This window comes from Muntiacus reevesi, chromosome 10 (genome assembly GCF_963930625.1).
Source record: "Muntiacus reevesi chromosome 10, mMunRee1.1, whole genome shotgun sequence".
Lineage (NCBI taxonomy): Eukaryota > Metazoa > Chordata > Mammalia > Artiodactyla > Cervidae > Muntiacus > Muntiacus reevesi.
Window position 1 is genome coordinate 35,216,047 of NC_089258.1, and position 16,059 is coordinate 35,232,105.

A 16,059-nucleotide genomic window follows, 5' to 3' on the forward strand; every position below is an offset into this window, starting at 1 on the left:
TCTCCTTCGGTAAGTTTATTCCTAGATATTTAGTTCTTTTTATTGCAATAGTGAATGGAATTGATTCCTTAATTTCTCTTTCTGATTTTTCATTGTTAGCATATACAAATGCAAATGATTTCTCTGTATTAATTTTGTATCCTGAAACTTTGCTAAATTCACTGATTAGCTCTAGTAATTTTCTGATAATATCTTTAGGGTTTCCTATGTACAGTATCATGTCATCTGCAAACAGCGAGAGCTTTACTTCTTCTTTTATGATCTGGATTCCTTTTATTTCTATTTCTTCTCTGATTGCTATAGCTGGGACATTCAGAACTCTGTTGAATAATAGGGGCAAAAGTGGACACTCTTGTCTTGTTCCTGATCGTAGAGGGAATGCTTTCAGTTTTTCACCATTGAGAAGAGTGTTTGCTGTAGACTTACCATATATAGCCCTTACTATGTTGAGGTAGCTTCCTTCTATGCCCATTTTTGAAGAGTTTTAATCATAAATGGGTGCTGAATTTAGTCAAAGTCTTTTTCTGAAATTATTGAGATTATTATATGATTTTTATCTTTAATTTGTTAATATGGTATATCACATTGATTGATTTGTATATATTGAAGAATCCTTGCATCCCTGGAATAAACTCAACTTGATCATGGTGTATGAGCTTTTTGATGTGTTGCTGAATTCTGTTTGCTAAAATTTTGTTGAGGATTTTCGCATCTATGTTTATCAGTGATCTTGACCTGTAGTTTTCTTTTTTTGTGTTGTCTTTGTCTGGTTTTGGTAGCAGGGTGATGGTGGCCTCGTAGAATGAGTTTGGAAGTGTTCCTTCCTCTGGAATTTTTTGAGAGTTTTAGAAGGATAGGCGTTAGCTCTTCTCTAAATGTTTCATAGAATTCTCCTGTGAAGCCATCTGGTCCTGGGCTTTTGTTTTTTGATCACAGCTTCAATTTCAGTGTTTGTAATTGGGTTGTTCATAATTTCTATTTCTTTCTGGTTCAGTCAGTCTTGGAAGACTGAACTTTTCTAAGACTCTGTCTATTTCTTTCAGGTTATCTATTTTATTGCCACATAGTTGTTCAGAATAGTCTCTTATAATCCTTTGTATTTCTGCATTTTCTGCTGTAACCTCTCCTTTTACATTTCTAATCTGTTGATTTGATTCTTCTCTTTTTACTTTGATGAGTCTGGCTAGGGTCTGTCAATTTTATCTTCTCAAAAAGCCAGCTTCTAGTTTTATTAATATTTACTATTGCTTCTTTAATTTCTTTTTCATTTATTTCTGCTTGGATCTTTATGATTTCTTTCCTTCTACTAATTGTGTTTTTTGTTTGTTTGTTTGTTTGCTTGCTTGCTTGTTCATTTTCCAGTTCTTTCAGGTGTAAAGTTAGGTTGTCTATTTGACATTTTTCTTATTTCTTGAGGAAGGATTGCATAACTATAAACTTCCCTGTTAGAACTGCTTTTCCTGCATCCCGTAGGTTTTGAGTTGTCATGTTTTCATTGTTATTTGTTTCTAGAAATTTTTTTATTTCCCTTTTGATTTCTTCAGTAACCTGTTGGTTATTTAGAAATGTGTTGTTTAATCTCCATGTGTTTGTGTTTCTTATAGTTTGTTTCTTGTAATTGATATCTAGTCTCATAGTGTTGTGGTCGGAGAAGATGCTTGATATAATTTCAATTTTCTTAAACTTACTGAGGTTTGATTTGTGACCCAAGATGTGGTCAATCCTGGAGAATGTTCTATGTACACTTGAGAAGAACGTGTATTCTTGTGCATTTGGATGGAATGTTCTGAAGATATCAATAGGCTCCATCTCATCTAATGGATCATTTAAGACTTGTGTTTCCTTATTAATTTTATGTTTTCATGATATTTCCATTGGTGTGATTGGGGTGTTAAAGTCTCCTACTATTATTGTGTTACTGTCAGTTTCTCCTTTTATGTCTGTTAGTGTTTGTCTTATGTATTGAGGTGCTCCTATGTTGGGTGCATTGATATTCACAATTGTTTTGTCTTCCTCTTGGATTGATCCCTTGATCATTATGTAGTGTCCTTCCTTATCTCTTGTAATCTTCTTTATTTTAAGGTTTATTTTGTCTGATATGAGGATTGCTACTGAACTTTCTTTTACTTCCCATTTTCATGGAAAAAATTCTTCCATCCTCTCACTTTCAGTCTATATGTGTCTTGAGGTCTGAGGTAGGTTTCTTGTAGACAGCATATATATGGGTCTTGTTTCCACCAGTCTGTGTCTTTTGGTTGGTGCATTTAATCCATTTAGATTTAAAGTTATTATTGATATATATGTCCCTATTGCCAATTGTTTGGGGTTGATTTTGTAGATCTTTTTCCTTCTCTTGTATTTCTTGACTATATAAGTCCATTTCACATTTGTTGTAAAGCTGGTTTGGTGGTACTGAATTCTCATAACTTTTGCTTGTGTGAAAAGCTTTTTATTTCTCCATCAATTTTCAATGAGATCCTTGCCAGGTACAGTAATCTTGGTTGTAAATTTTTCCCTTTCAGTACCTTCAATGTATCCTGCCATTCCCTTCTGGTCTGTAGAATTTCCACTGAAAGGTCAGCTGTTAAGAGTATGGGTTTTCCCTTGTATGTAACTTGCTGCTTCTCTCTTGCTCCTTTTATCTTCTTTCTTTGTGTTTAGTCTTTGTTAGTTTGATTAATATGTGTCTTGGCATGTTTCTCCTTGGGTTTATCTTGTATAGGACTATTTGTGCCTCTTGGACTTGACTATTTCTTTTTCCATGTTGGGGAAATTTTCAACTATAATCTCTTCAAAATATTTCCCATACCCTTTCTTTTGCTTTTCTTCTTCTGGAACCCCTATAATTCGACTGTTGGTGTGCTTGGTATTATCCCAAATGTCTCTGGACTATCTGCAGTTCTTTTCACTCTTTTTACTTTATTCTGCTCTTCAGAAGGTACTTCCACCATTTTATCTTCCAGCTCACTGATTTCTTCAGGTTCAGATATTCTGCTATTGATTCCTTCTAGAGTATTTTTAATTTCAGTAATTGTGTTGTTTTTCTCTGTATGTTTATTCTTTAATTCTTCTAGGTCTTTGTTAATTGATTCTTGCATTTTCTCCATTTTGTTTTCAAGGTTTCTGATCATTTTTACTATAATTATTCTGAATTCTTTTTCAGGTAGTTTGCCTATTTCCTCTTCTTTTATTTGGACTTCTGTGTTTCTAGCTTGTTCCTTCATTTGTGTAGTATTTCTCTGCCTTTTCATTATTTTTTAACTTATTGTATTTAAGGTCTCCTTTTCCCAGGCTACAAGGAAAGTTGAATTCTTTCCTTGAAGAAGGTTGAATTCTTTCTTGCTTTTGGTTTCTGCCTTACTAAGGTTGGTTCAGTGGGTTGTGTGAACTTTGTATAGGGTTCTATTTGTGCTGAGTTTCTGTTTGTTTGTTTTTCCTCTGTTGAGCAAGGCTGAGTGAGGTGGTAACACTGTCTGCTGAAGATTGGGTGAGTATTTTTGTTTTGTTTGTTGTTTAGATGTGGCGTCCTGCACAGGGTGCTACTGGTGGTTGTGTGATGCTGGGTCTTGTATTCAGGTGGTTTTGTTTGTGTGAGTTCTCACTGTTTGATACTCCCTAGGGTGGAGAAGGCAATGACAACCCACTCCAGTACACTTGTCTGGAAAATCCTGTGGATGGAGGAGCCTTGTAGGCTATAGTCCATGTCAGATATGACTGAGCGACTCATTTTCACTTTTCACTTTTATTCATTGGATAAAGGAATGGCAACCCACTCCAGTATTCTTGCCTGGAGAATCCCAGGGACAGAGGAGCATGGTGGGCTGCTGTCTATGTGGTCACAAAGAGTCAGACACGACTGAAGTGACTTAGCAGCAGCAGCAGTAGCAGGGTTAGTTCTCTGGTGGTCTAGGGTCTTGGAGTCAGTGCTCCCACCCCAAGGCCTCAGGGCTTAATCTCTGATCAGGAACGAAGATTCCACAAGTGGTTTGTTATAGCATTAAGTGAGATTAAAATAAACATCTGAAAACTAGAAACCAAAGATGAACCCCAGACAAATGACAGTTACAAAATCAAGGAAATGATAATTAAAATAATGGGATATACACATATACGTATATACCCATGAGCAAAGTCAAAACAGTCCAACAAAAATAAAATACAGTAGATTGACCTGGTGAACAAAGAAATAAAAAATTTTTTTACCAGTTAAGAACAAAATTAACTAAAGCACAAACTTGAAAACAAAACTAAAGCAAGGTGTGAAGTGGGGAATAAAGCAATAAAAACAAAACTAACAATATGTTGAGAGGAAAGGAATGAAAAAAAAAGAAAGAATAGATATGCAAAGGTAAATAGAGGTAGATGAAGATTTATATACATTAACGATCAACTGCGAGGGGAAAAGAACAGTAAGAAAAGCAAACAAAGAAATAAGTGTAGAAAAAATATAATAGGTTTAAAAAATTAAAATTAAAAAAGAGAAAAGGAAGAAAAAAGGGGGGGGGATAAAAACTCCACAGAACTGCAAAAGCCCAACGTAGAGGCAGAGGTTTATTACAACAACAAAAATGTGACTAAATATACATATATGTATATGTGTATGTACACCCATGAGCAAAGTCAAAACAGTCCAACAAAAATTAAGTACAGTAGATTGACCCAGCGAACAAAGGAAACCAAAAATTATATCTACCAGAACAAAACTAACTAAAGCACAAACTGGAAAACAAAACTAAAGCAAGGTGCCAATTGGGGAATAAAGCAATGAAAATAAACCTAACAAATATGCTGAGAAGAAAGGAGAGAAAGAAAAGAAAAAAAAAAAATGCAAAGTCAAATAGAGGTAGATAAAGAAGATTTATATACATTAAATATTAATTGCAAGGGGAAAAAAACAGTAGGAAAAGAAAGGAATAAATGTAGGAAAAATTAGGTTTAAAAAACTAAAAGTTAAATTTAAAAAAAGGGAGAGAAAAAAATAAAAAGGGAAACTCCACAGAACTGCAAAACCTGACATAGAGACAGAGGTTTATAACAACAATAAAAAATGTGACTGAGAAAAAAAAAAAAAGCTCAAAAGCTTAGATTTCATAGTGCCAATAAAATCAACAACTACAACAAAGAGGGTAAAAAAAGGAAAAAATCCAAAAGAATCTAGAGAACAAGTCAAAACATAAGAATGATAAATGCTTTTCTTTAATCACTGCTGTGAGATTCCTTCCCCTCGCTGGGGTCCCAGCCCACCTCCCCTCCCCAGGATACCCCCCAGCACTGTGCTGATCTCTGGCCCTGCTGAGGGGGCAGCTCAGAGTCTAGTCTGGTCCTGCTCCTGTGTGTTCTTGCCTCCAATGTCACAGCTCTCAGAACTAGTGCATTTTCTTCTGTGGGAGCCCTCAGTGGCCTTTCATATATTCCATAGACAGAGTCTGGCTAGTTGATCCTGTGGATTTAGTCTGCAGCTGGTGGGAAGGTTTTGGGTCTTCGTCCTTGGCCACATTGCCCCTGTTTTTCAATTGTGGTTTTATTTCCACCTCTGCGTGTGTTGTCCACTGGGGTTTGCTCCTCACTCTGCCCTTGAGGACTTGGGTTTGCCCCTGTGAGGGCCAGGTGTGGAGGTGGCACAGCTGCTTGGGTCGCAGGGGTTCTGGCCACACCAGATACCCAGGGGAGTTGGCAGCTAGGGCAGCAGGGGATATAGTGCTCTAGAAGGGTATGGTAACCAGTATTGGCCAATACGCTCCAGTATGCTTGTCTGGAGAACCCCCCTCCCTGACAGAGAAGCCTGGCAGGCCACAGTCTGCAGGGTCTCAAAGAGTCGGATGTGACAGAAGTGACCCTGTGCACATAGACGCAAACTTTTTTCCCCTGTGGCAGCTCTGCCCCCGTGAGAGTTGAGTGTGAAGGTGGCATAGTTTCTTGGCTTACGGGGACCCTGGCGGCTCCAAGTATGCAGGGACACCCTCCGCTGCAGGAGTTATGGTCCTATCACAGTCTTTTTTCAAGCTATCAGAAGGCCTGTTTGGCCAGTCTTTCTCCAAAGCTCCGCCGGCACTTAGAGGGTTCCCTTGCCTGGGGTCATTCTCTGTTGTTCCGAGCATCAGGCACATGGAGGGCCCCCCTAGCTGGGGTTCTACTCTGTAGATCGGTGCACCAGTCACTTAAAGGGGTACCCTGGGTGGGGTCCATGGTAGTTCAGTTTTGCAGGCATTTGATGTGCCAGCCTTTCTAATGTTGAGCTGCCAATGCTGGAGTGTGGGGAGAGAGAGGCTATGATGATGGCTCTCCCCACTACGCATGACTCAGCAGTACCTCCCTCTTTCATGGCTGCCTGGCTTTCCTCCACCGACATTTCCCACTACAATCTCCTCCCTCACATCCCCTTGATCCATCTCTCAGCAGTCAACAGCAGCCCTCACCCTGGGACTGCTCCATAGTCCCTAAACTCCAGCTCCCAGCCACTGCACCCTCCAGGGGACCAGCATTCCTGTCCAGGGTATGTATGGCTGCAGGACTGTGTGGTTCTCCCATTTAGGCTGCCACAGGTCAGCTGTTTGACTCTCAGCCTTAAATGTTTCTCCTCTAACTCAGACAATTGCCCTGATGTGGCGATTGGACCCCTGCTTGTTTCCCCACCCACCGAGGACAAGTCTAGTTCTACTAACACTCCTGTTTTTCCCCCTAGTTTCTTCATCCTACTAAGTTTTGCACGGTTCTGTATATTCTTTTCCACTGCTCAGGTACTCCTACCTGCTCTCAGCTGGTGTTCCGCATGCACTTCTGTGTCTGAAGGTACATTCCTGATGTATCCATGGAGAGAGATGTACTCCACATCCACCTACTCCCCCACCATCTTGTTCTCTTTAAATTTATTTATTTTTAATTAGAGGATTATTGCTTTACAATATTATGTTTGTCTCTGCCACACATCAACATAAATCAACCATAGATATACACATGTCTCCTCTCTTTTGAATCTCCCTCCTGCCTCCCACCCCATCCCACCTCTTTAGGTTGTCACGGAGCCCCTGGTTTGAGCTCCCTGCATCAATATTGTCTCATTCAAACCATAAAAATTGAATTTGAACTGTTAATTTACACTCATGGATGATGAGAATGGCTCAGAAAATAAGCAGCTTGGAATGCACATCTCTTTTGCTTGTCTTGGTCACAATGTGATGCTCTCTTTAGCATCCCCGAGTGTATATCTGGTTCATGCCGTCCTGCTGCTAACTTTAAACTGATCCTTTAGGCGGAAATGGCGTACAAACAAAACCTACAACTCTCAGCTTGACACTCTTAGTTTCCATTGAGTACCATCCTCAGCAAAGAATTGGAACTTTTACTGAGGTTCCTGCTTTTTCTCAGCCCTTTAGATTGACTGAAATAGCTCCTTCTCCCTAAGCTCTGGTTAATTTATTTCAACTTTTATTGTAATAACCTCATACAGACTGACATTGGTGAACTGACACAGATAAAAGAAATGTAGTTTTTTAATCTGGTCCTGAACCGCATGTCTGAATCTAAACCCAGACCCTTTCCTTGATATGTGGGAAAACTGCTGGCTTTTTCCTCCCTTTTAGACTGTGAGTACAAAGTCCTTCTTTAGAATGGGCAGGAATGTCTACAAGGAGAGATCTTCTTCTCCCCTGACTTCACTTTTTTTCCAGATTGTAATTTATATCTGAAAACATTTCCTCTAGTTTAGAGATATTTTTAGAAGTAGGAGGATGGTCTTGGGCAAATCATGAAAGAGTCTGAATTTTTGCAACTTCCAGCCTCTCAGTTTCTATCCTTAGATTCCAGTCTGGACCTCGCACTCCCTCCTGTCCATTTCACTGTCCCAGAAACTCTTCCTTGCTCCCTTTAAATTATGTCAGAAAAGCATAGAATAGGAGCCAGCAGCTCTGATATTTGTCATTGATAAGTTATCTCCTTCCAGAGATCACAGTTTCTCTCTTACTAAAGCCGTTTGGGCCTCGAATGAGAGAAACAACAATTTTCAGGGATCGGAGAGGGAGAAATTCATCCCTGCCCTTTTAGATTCTTCTGGCTGGCCTAAGAATTCAATTGCCCTGAGACAAGATTAACAACAGAAAACCACACAGACGTTTAATCCCATGTATGTGCAGCAGAGATCCAGAAGAACTGAGTGAACTCACCAAATGTCTTAAACCCTCACCTTAAATACCATCTTCATCTTTGGCTAAAGATAAAAGAGGATGTCGGGGATAGTGGTTTGGGTCTTCAAAAGGGAGGAAGGTAATTCACACGGAGATGAAAAAGCAAAATTTGGTAAACAAACGTTAGCCGGATTTCCGCAGGGGCCAGGGGACTTAGAGAGGAATTTTAACAAATGGACTTTGTTGGACTTCTTCAGGTCTCCATGCCTAGTTCACACTACAATAATCCAGGGTGGTAGCTCCCTTCTTGGGACAGGACCCTTATCTACATTCTTTAGGCAGTGAAGGGGAGGTAAAAAGAATGACTTTTGTTTCTTAAAAATAATGAGCCTGAATTAACTCTCAGAAATTAAAAAAAAAAAAAAGCACAACCTAAAAGTTGAGAGCTATGTTTTATTTGGTGGGAATTTTTAGTACTTCAAGTCCAGGAGACAGTATCCCAAGTAACCCTGAGAGAAATGCTCCAAGGAGGCAAAGGGGGATGTAGGTCATACAGACGTTTTGCTGCAAAACTATGTAGTCTGAACATAAACAAAAATATATTGTTAATGAGAGAAAATGAGATATCTCCAGTTAAGGGATTTAGCACTTTTCTATATAAGGGAAGATGCAAGGGACTGGGCTGACTGAAATCATTCCGATGATAATGAGAGTCAGTTTCTTGGTAGGCTGTTAGGAAGTCTGAGGTGCCCAAGGAGGAGACAGGGGTTTGGGGCCCTCAAAGAGGAGATGGGGTCCGGAGTTCTTAAGGAGGAGAAAAGGACAAACTTTTCTTTCTACATTCCTTACTCTTAGTCACATGAAACTTTCTTTCTTTCTTTCTTTAAGCCTGGAGCTGATGATTACACAACAAAACAACTCAGCTTAAACTCTGTACTAAGGATTATATAATAACAGTGTATGCTGCTTGAGGACAGTTTCTCCTTCCTGAGATCCTTCTGTCCGTTCCCTCTCTCAGTCATGGCTGACTCTTTGCGACCCCATGAACTGCAGCATGCCAGGCTTCCCTGTCCGTCATCAGCTCTCAAAGTTTGCTCAAACTCATGTCCACTGAGGCGGTGATGCCATCCAACCATCTCATCCCCTGTTGTCCCCTTCTCCTCCTGCCTTCAGTCTTTCCCAACATCAGGGGCTTTCCAGGGAGGCTGTTCTTTGCATCAGGTGGCCAAAGGATTGGAGCTTCAGCTTCTGCATCAGTCCTTCCAATGAATATTCAGGACTGATTTCCTTTAGGATTGACTGGTTGGCTCTCCTTGCAGTTCAAGGGACTCTCAAGAGTTTTATCCAACTCCACAGTTCAATAGCATCAATTCTTTGGAGCTTGGCTTTTTTATAGTTCAACTCTCACATCCATACATGACTACTGGAAAAACCATAGCTTTGACTAGATGGACCGTTGTTGGCAAAGTAATATCTCTGCTTTTTAACATGCTGTCTAGCTTGATCATAACTTTCCTTCCAAGGAGCAAGTGTCTTTTAATTTCATGGCTGCAGTCACTATCTGCAGTGATTTTGGAGCCCCCCAAAATAAAGTCTCTCACTATTTCCATTGTTTCCCCATCTATTTGCCATGAAGTGACAGGACCAGATGCCATGATCTTCATTTTCTGAATGCTGAGTTTTAAGCCAACTTTTTCACTCTCCTCTTTCACTTTCATCAAGAGGCTCTTTAGTTCTTCTTCACTTTCTGCCATAAGGGTGGTGTCATTTGCGTATCTGAGGTTATTGATATCTCCTGGCAACCTTGATTCCAGTTTGTGCTTCATCCAGCCTGGCATTTCACATGATGTACTCTGCATATAAGTTAAACAAGCAGGGTGACAATACACCTTGTCATACTCCTTCCCCTATTTGGAACCAGTCTGTTTTTCCATGTCCAGTTCTGACTGTTGCTTCCTGATCTGCATACAGAAACTTTATCCTATTATCTTAAAATGTGTATTATGGGAGTGGGTCTTGTAAGATCTTTCCATTGTTAGTTCTAATCCTGTCATCTTAAAATGTAAATTGTAGGAGTTGGTCTAGTAAGATCTTTACAAACATTGAGACATTCTTTTGATTTAGTGTAATAACCAGTTAAAAAGTATATGGCTTCCTTGCTAAGACTAGTAAGGGGGCACCCTCCTTCTGATGTCTATGTCAGAAGCTTTTTCTGTCTCTTTTCATACCTTAATTAAACTCTGTAATACAAAAGATCTTGGCTGATCAAGCCTAGTCCCTGGTCCTGAAGCTAAATCTTCTTCGGAGATCACAAATCTAGCACTGTTCACCATAAGCTATCAGTATGCGCCTTACCTATCTGACTGAGGCCAGGATCCTGTGTTTTCACATCTTGGGTTTCCTCAGGGATCACACTGGAAGGTGACTGCAGTCTGATGAGTACTAGAGGGCAGGAAATGGCACCCCACTCCAGTCCTCTTGCCTGGAAAATCCCATGGACGGAGGAGCCTGGTGGGCTGCAGTCCATGGGGTCGCTAAGAGTTGGACACGACTGAAGCGACTTAGCAGCCGCAGCAGAGGGCAGGTATTCTTTTCCTTCCGAAGTGTCCTCAGGGCTCACTGGCTCATGTTGGAGGGCTGGAATTACTGATGACTGTGATATCCTTGTTTACTGATAGGGCAGGAAATATTCCGTTTCTCACCATCATGCCATTGTTATTCAGTAATTAAGTCACATCTGACTCTTTATCAGCCCAGAAACTGCAGCATGCCAGGCTTCCCTGTCCTTCCCTCTCTCCTGGAGTTTGCCCAAACTCACGTCCATTGAGTTGGTGATGCCATTCAAACATCTCTTTCCTCTTTTCCTTTGCCCTCTTTTCCTCCTGCCCTCTTCCCCAGCATCAGAGTCTTTTCCAGTGAGTCGGCTCTTCACATCAGGTGGCCAAAGTATTGGAGCTTCAGCTTCAAGATCAATCCTTCCAATGAATGTTCAGGGTTGATTTTCTTTAGGACTGACTGATTTGATCTCCTTGCAGTCCAAGGGACTCTCAAGAGTCTTCTCCAGCACCACAATTCAAATGCGTCAGTTCTTCAGTGTTCAACCTTCTTTATGGTCCAACTCTCACATCTGTACAGGACTACTAGAAAAAAGGTTTGTTCCCCTACAAGAGTAACAGACATATGGACTGTACACTGGGAAGTGGGGAGGGGTTTCACTGAAGGCAACTTCCCACCTCTCTAAGCTCAGAAAGGCAGAGGAGACTCTGATTGTATATTTCTTTCAGAAGGTTGGATTTTAATGCCCAGGCGATCTTAGACCAAGGCCCTAGTTGGTGTGTAATTATACACATTATACAATACCCCTGACCAAGGACCATTCAGCCTCTATTTGTATACCTCTGGTGCTAGGCAGCTCACTACTTTAGAAAGCTTGCCATTGTTATCTTGTGCATCATGAAGCACATTCTTGGAGTCCCTTAAGTAGTAGGAGGATCTCAGGTCCTTTGGAGAAATCCAGCGCTGTGTATTTGCCCTTCAGTCAGATCACCCTCCAGGCTGAGGTCATCATGTCCATGAAAAACTGAATAGTGCAAAAGCAATATGAGATTCACAAGCATCTTTATGCATGCTTGGGAGGAGGAGAGGGAATTTTGGAGATCTGGTTTCTTTAACCAAATAAAGAGCTTATTTCCCTGCGGCACAGAAAGGCCAATTGTGACAGCAGGAGTTTACAGGAAAATAAGGATTTATTGCTGGGCACCCAGCAAGGGAGTATGAGACAAGCTTCAGATGCCCCTCAACCAGTCTGTGAGTTGAGGTTTTTTTTTTTTTTTGAAGGGGAAAAACAAAGAAGCGGGACTTAATTATCATCTTACGACTTTTTTTTTTTTTTGCTATTACTTCATCCTAGTTTTGGAAGTCAGGGTGTCTCTGGTTTAGGATTCTCCGGCCAAGTGGTCCATAGGGGGGTCTGTGAGCGCATCTTGCCCTGGAGAAACAACCTGAGTTTGAACATTAATGATGATATTGACAACAACAACCTTAGTCATCTGATTGTGGTTGATAAGTGTTCAGTTAGCACAGGATTGAGGTCTGAGGGGACAAGAAAAGGAATAAAGTTTTGGGTAGAGAGATTTAATTATAAACACTGTAAAGGAACTCAGTTTCAGAGGGACTCAGTTTCACTTCAAAGACAATTTTAAAAAAATCACTGCAATTTGTATCAAAGAGTGTTCTGCCTATATTATTTTTGAGGATTTTTATGATTCCAGCTCTTACCTTTAGATATTTTATATATTTTGAGTTTTTTTTCCTAATATGTGTTATGAAGAAGTGTCCTATTTCCTCACATCTTCAGAGACAGAAGCTTCAAACCACTCAAAATATAGCAGGCACACACTCTCTCTTTATAGTTACTCTGAGCTTGTGTATATGCTCAGTTGCTCAGTCATGGCCAACTCTGTGACCCCATGGACTATAACCCACCAGCCTCCTCTGTCAATGGGATTTCCCAGGCAAGAATACTGGAGTAAGTTACCATTTCCTTCTCCAGGGCATCTTTCTAACCCAGGGATCAAACTCACATCTCTTATGTCTCCTGCACTGGCAGACAGATTCTTATCAACTGTGCCACCTGGGAAGCCACTTTAAGTTTACTGTCTATATATTATTTACTGGTATATGCTTTTTCCTTATATTTCTGTTTATGATCGTGTTTATGTTCTGACCCCTCCTAACTAGAATACAAGTTCCCTAAGAACAGAAGCCCTTTTAGTCTGACCACAGAATCAACCCCTAGAACCTGTTTCGTTGCAGTCCTTTGGTAAGTATTTGTGAAAGGAATACCTGAAGGACATCAGGAGGTGTAACAAAAGAGAAGACTTATTCTGTGAGAGCACTTGAAGGAGCTGGCTTTGCATTCAGGAGCTGTCCCTGATTCCATGACCTTGGGCAATTGACTTCCTGTCTTGAATTAGTAAAATGAGAACAATTATCTCTACCTCCTCTTTGTGGTGTTGAGGAAAAATAAAATATAGTTTACAGATCACTTAGCAGAGTGCTGCAAATCGTGAGGGCTCAGTAATTTTGGCTCATACTCATCGGAGGGGACAGGATCTGTGGGGTTTGGTTTAGAATCCTTCCTGCCATGGACTATGCATATAGAGCCAACTATGAAAAATAACTGATGGGCTCAGGAAATTTCAATAAACCCAAATCCATCATTTTCTGGGTCCATTTGGCTATTTCACCTTTGACGGTTATCTTTTTTTTTTTTGCCCTCTCCATGAGGCATGCAGGATCTTAGTTCCCTGACCTGGCATTGAACCAGTGCTCCCTGCATTGTAAGCAACCAATTGACGGTCAGGGAAGTCCAGCAGTTATCTGTTAATTGGAGAACTGAGCATTCTCATTATTTTTCTTGCAGGCTAAATGCCCCTTTAAAAACTAATCCTCTAGGTAATGCCTCATAGGTAACCATTTAATTTCTTCCCACAAGCCCAGGGAATCATGAAAAGAAATCCTGAGACATTAAACTTGGTGGAAGGCAGTGAGGGCTTCAAGGTTGCCCCATGTGCCCCATTTTATGTTGGGGAAACTGAAGCCCAGAGAGGGGAAAAGATCAACTTCAGGATGACACAGTGGACAAGCCAGGACTTGAGTCCAGATCTCCTAAGTATACTGTTTGCCACATTTCACTGACATTTCTAGAGAAAAAAACAAAAACACACATAAACAAACACAGATCCCAAACTGTTGTGTTTTCACCTCATCAACCTTTCATTCTTTGTAACCATTCCTAAAGGAAGAACAATGAGGATGACAGATACACAGTGTTACTTCCCCATTGTAAATTTCCACCCAGGGATTCCCGTTTCTAACATGTTTATGTAAAAGATTAGGCTCCTTTTTGCTCTAATTGCTCATTTTTCCACTGAGAAAGAGAGCTGCATCAGGGTTGGATTAGCTCAACCTGAAGCTGGGATGAACACTGATAGATGTATGTTTAAATCTGTCAGAACCAATGAAGAAAGAAAACTGTCGCTAACTTTTTGTTCCGACCTCACCAACAAGACACAGATTTTTGAGAGAGGACCTCATTTACTAAACAGATTGCTCAGTAGCATCAAAACTCATTTCAAATTCCTTTTAAGAGGACTTCATATGACACTCAATCCTTGATTCCCCCCATAAAACAACACAGCTGTTTCCTTGCAGCGTGTCTCTCAGCAGGAGCTGCAAAATCATATTTAATCAACTCTGCCTTAAAAGCCAACTAATTGCCTTTAGGGCTCTGGCATGCTTCCCAAGCCAGGATGGTGCCTGCTGACATGTCAGTGGCAACAGCCCAGGCGGAGCGAGCTGCCATTTGTAGCCATGTCCTCATGTGCGGGGCCCTCCATCGTGTCCTTTATATTCAAGGTTTCTCTTAATCCACCTTGCAGTCCCATGAAATAGAGATGATTGCCAGATGTAGAAACAAAGAAACTGAGGTTTAGAATATAAAGTCATTGGTCTAAATTCAGAAAAACAAGTGAGAGAATTGGGATTCAGACAAGTCCTCTCTACTTCCAAAATCAGAGTGTTTTCAAGTCTTCGGTCTGGCTTTCTACATGAACAAGTACCAAAGACGTATGTAGGGATGAGGATGAGTCAATTTGACCAGCATAAGCAAAGCTGGCAATAGAAAGTCCCTGCCAAATGCTTTAGGTCTTAAATCCCCTTAAAGCTCACTGTTTTGTCTCCCCATGATGACACTTCCTGTTGGAATGTGAATGACTTTCATGTCATCTTTTATCCAACAATCCTTTATGACTACCGTATAAGATTCACTCTCCAAAGCGAAGTGGAGGGATACAGAGATGAAATGGATATGGATCATGCCCTCAAGAAGCTCAAAGTCTAGAAATAGAAGTATAATAACAACATAAATCATTCTATTGAGAGTTAGACTATGATGTCTATCACCAGTGGGCCAAAGAATTGATATTATGGGAGTCTGAATAAGAAAAAGTCTATTCCAGTCAGGGAATTAGATTAGGCTTTACTGGAGAGTACAAGAGTAAGGATAATTAACACTAACTTCTGTGACATAAGACCCCCAAATATCAGTTGTTTAACATAATAAGAATACCTTCCTCATTCTCCGTTGAGGTTCAACCTGATTCTCTCCTAAGGATACAGGCATCTTGCATCATGTGGCTCTATCCTTTGACAGTCCTATGTTTCTGCCCATGTGATCAAGGAAGTGAGAGAGAGTGGAATGTCAATGAAAGGTTGAGCAAGAAGACATAGCTAAACATGGCTTAATCTATTTCACTCAAATCCCAGGGAACAAACCTAGTAACAGGGCCCTAGCTCTAACCCTAAGTGTAACTGCAAAGGAGCCCAGGAGATATGTTGTTTTCTCTGTGCCTTTGACAGAAAAAGTTTCACTGAACACATAGCATTACTTTTTTCTACAAAAGATGTTGACACATGTATTGTGAAATAGTTTTAATTGAACAAATTGAGAGACAAGCAGGATGTTAATGCAGAGGATGTTAGAGGAACAAAAATTCAAAAGATATTTGGTTTGGAAAGATATCAAATATGGAAGGGCCTTGAGTGACATGCATTTCCCAAAGTGTCTTTTCCTTGGTGTTAATGACTATCATGTAAAGACTGATTTGTGTGGTCAGACAGATTTTGGAAAAACCGAGTTAATAAAATTGTAAAATTTTAATTGGTTTGTTTCCTGTGGGAGTTCTCTAGATTTTTGGAAAAAGTCATAATATGTCAGTTATAATAAACCTTTTGATCACAAAATCTTTTTTTTTCCACAGAATATGTTGTCAGATTAATATGTTGTGAACATGTTTTGCATAAGGAATCTTAGGCAGTGGAGAACTATGAAGTAGCAGAGAAAAATGATTAGAACTGCTTTTTAAAGTATAAGATG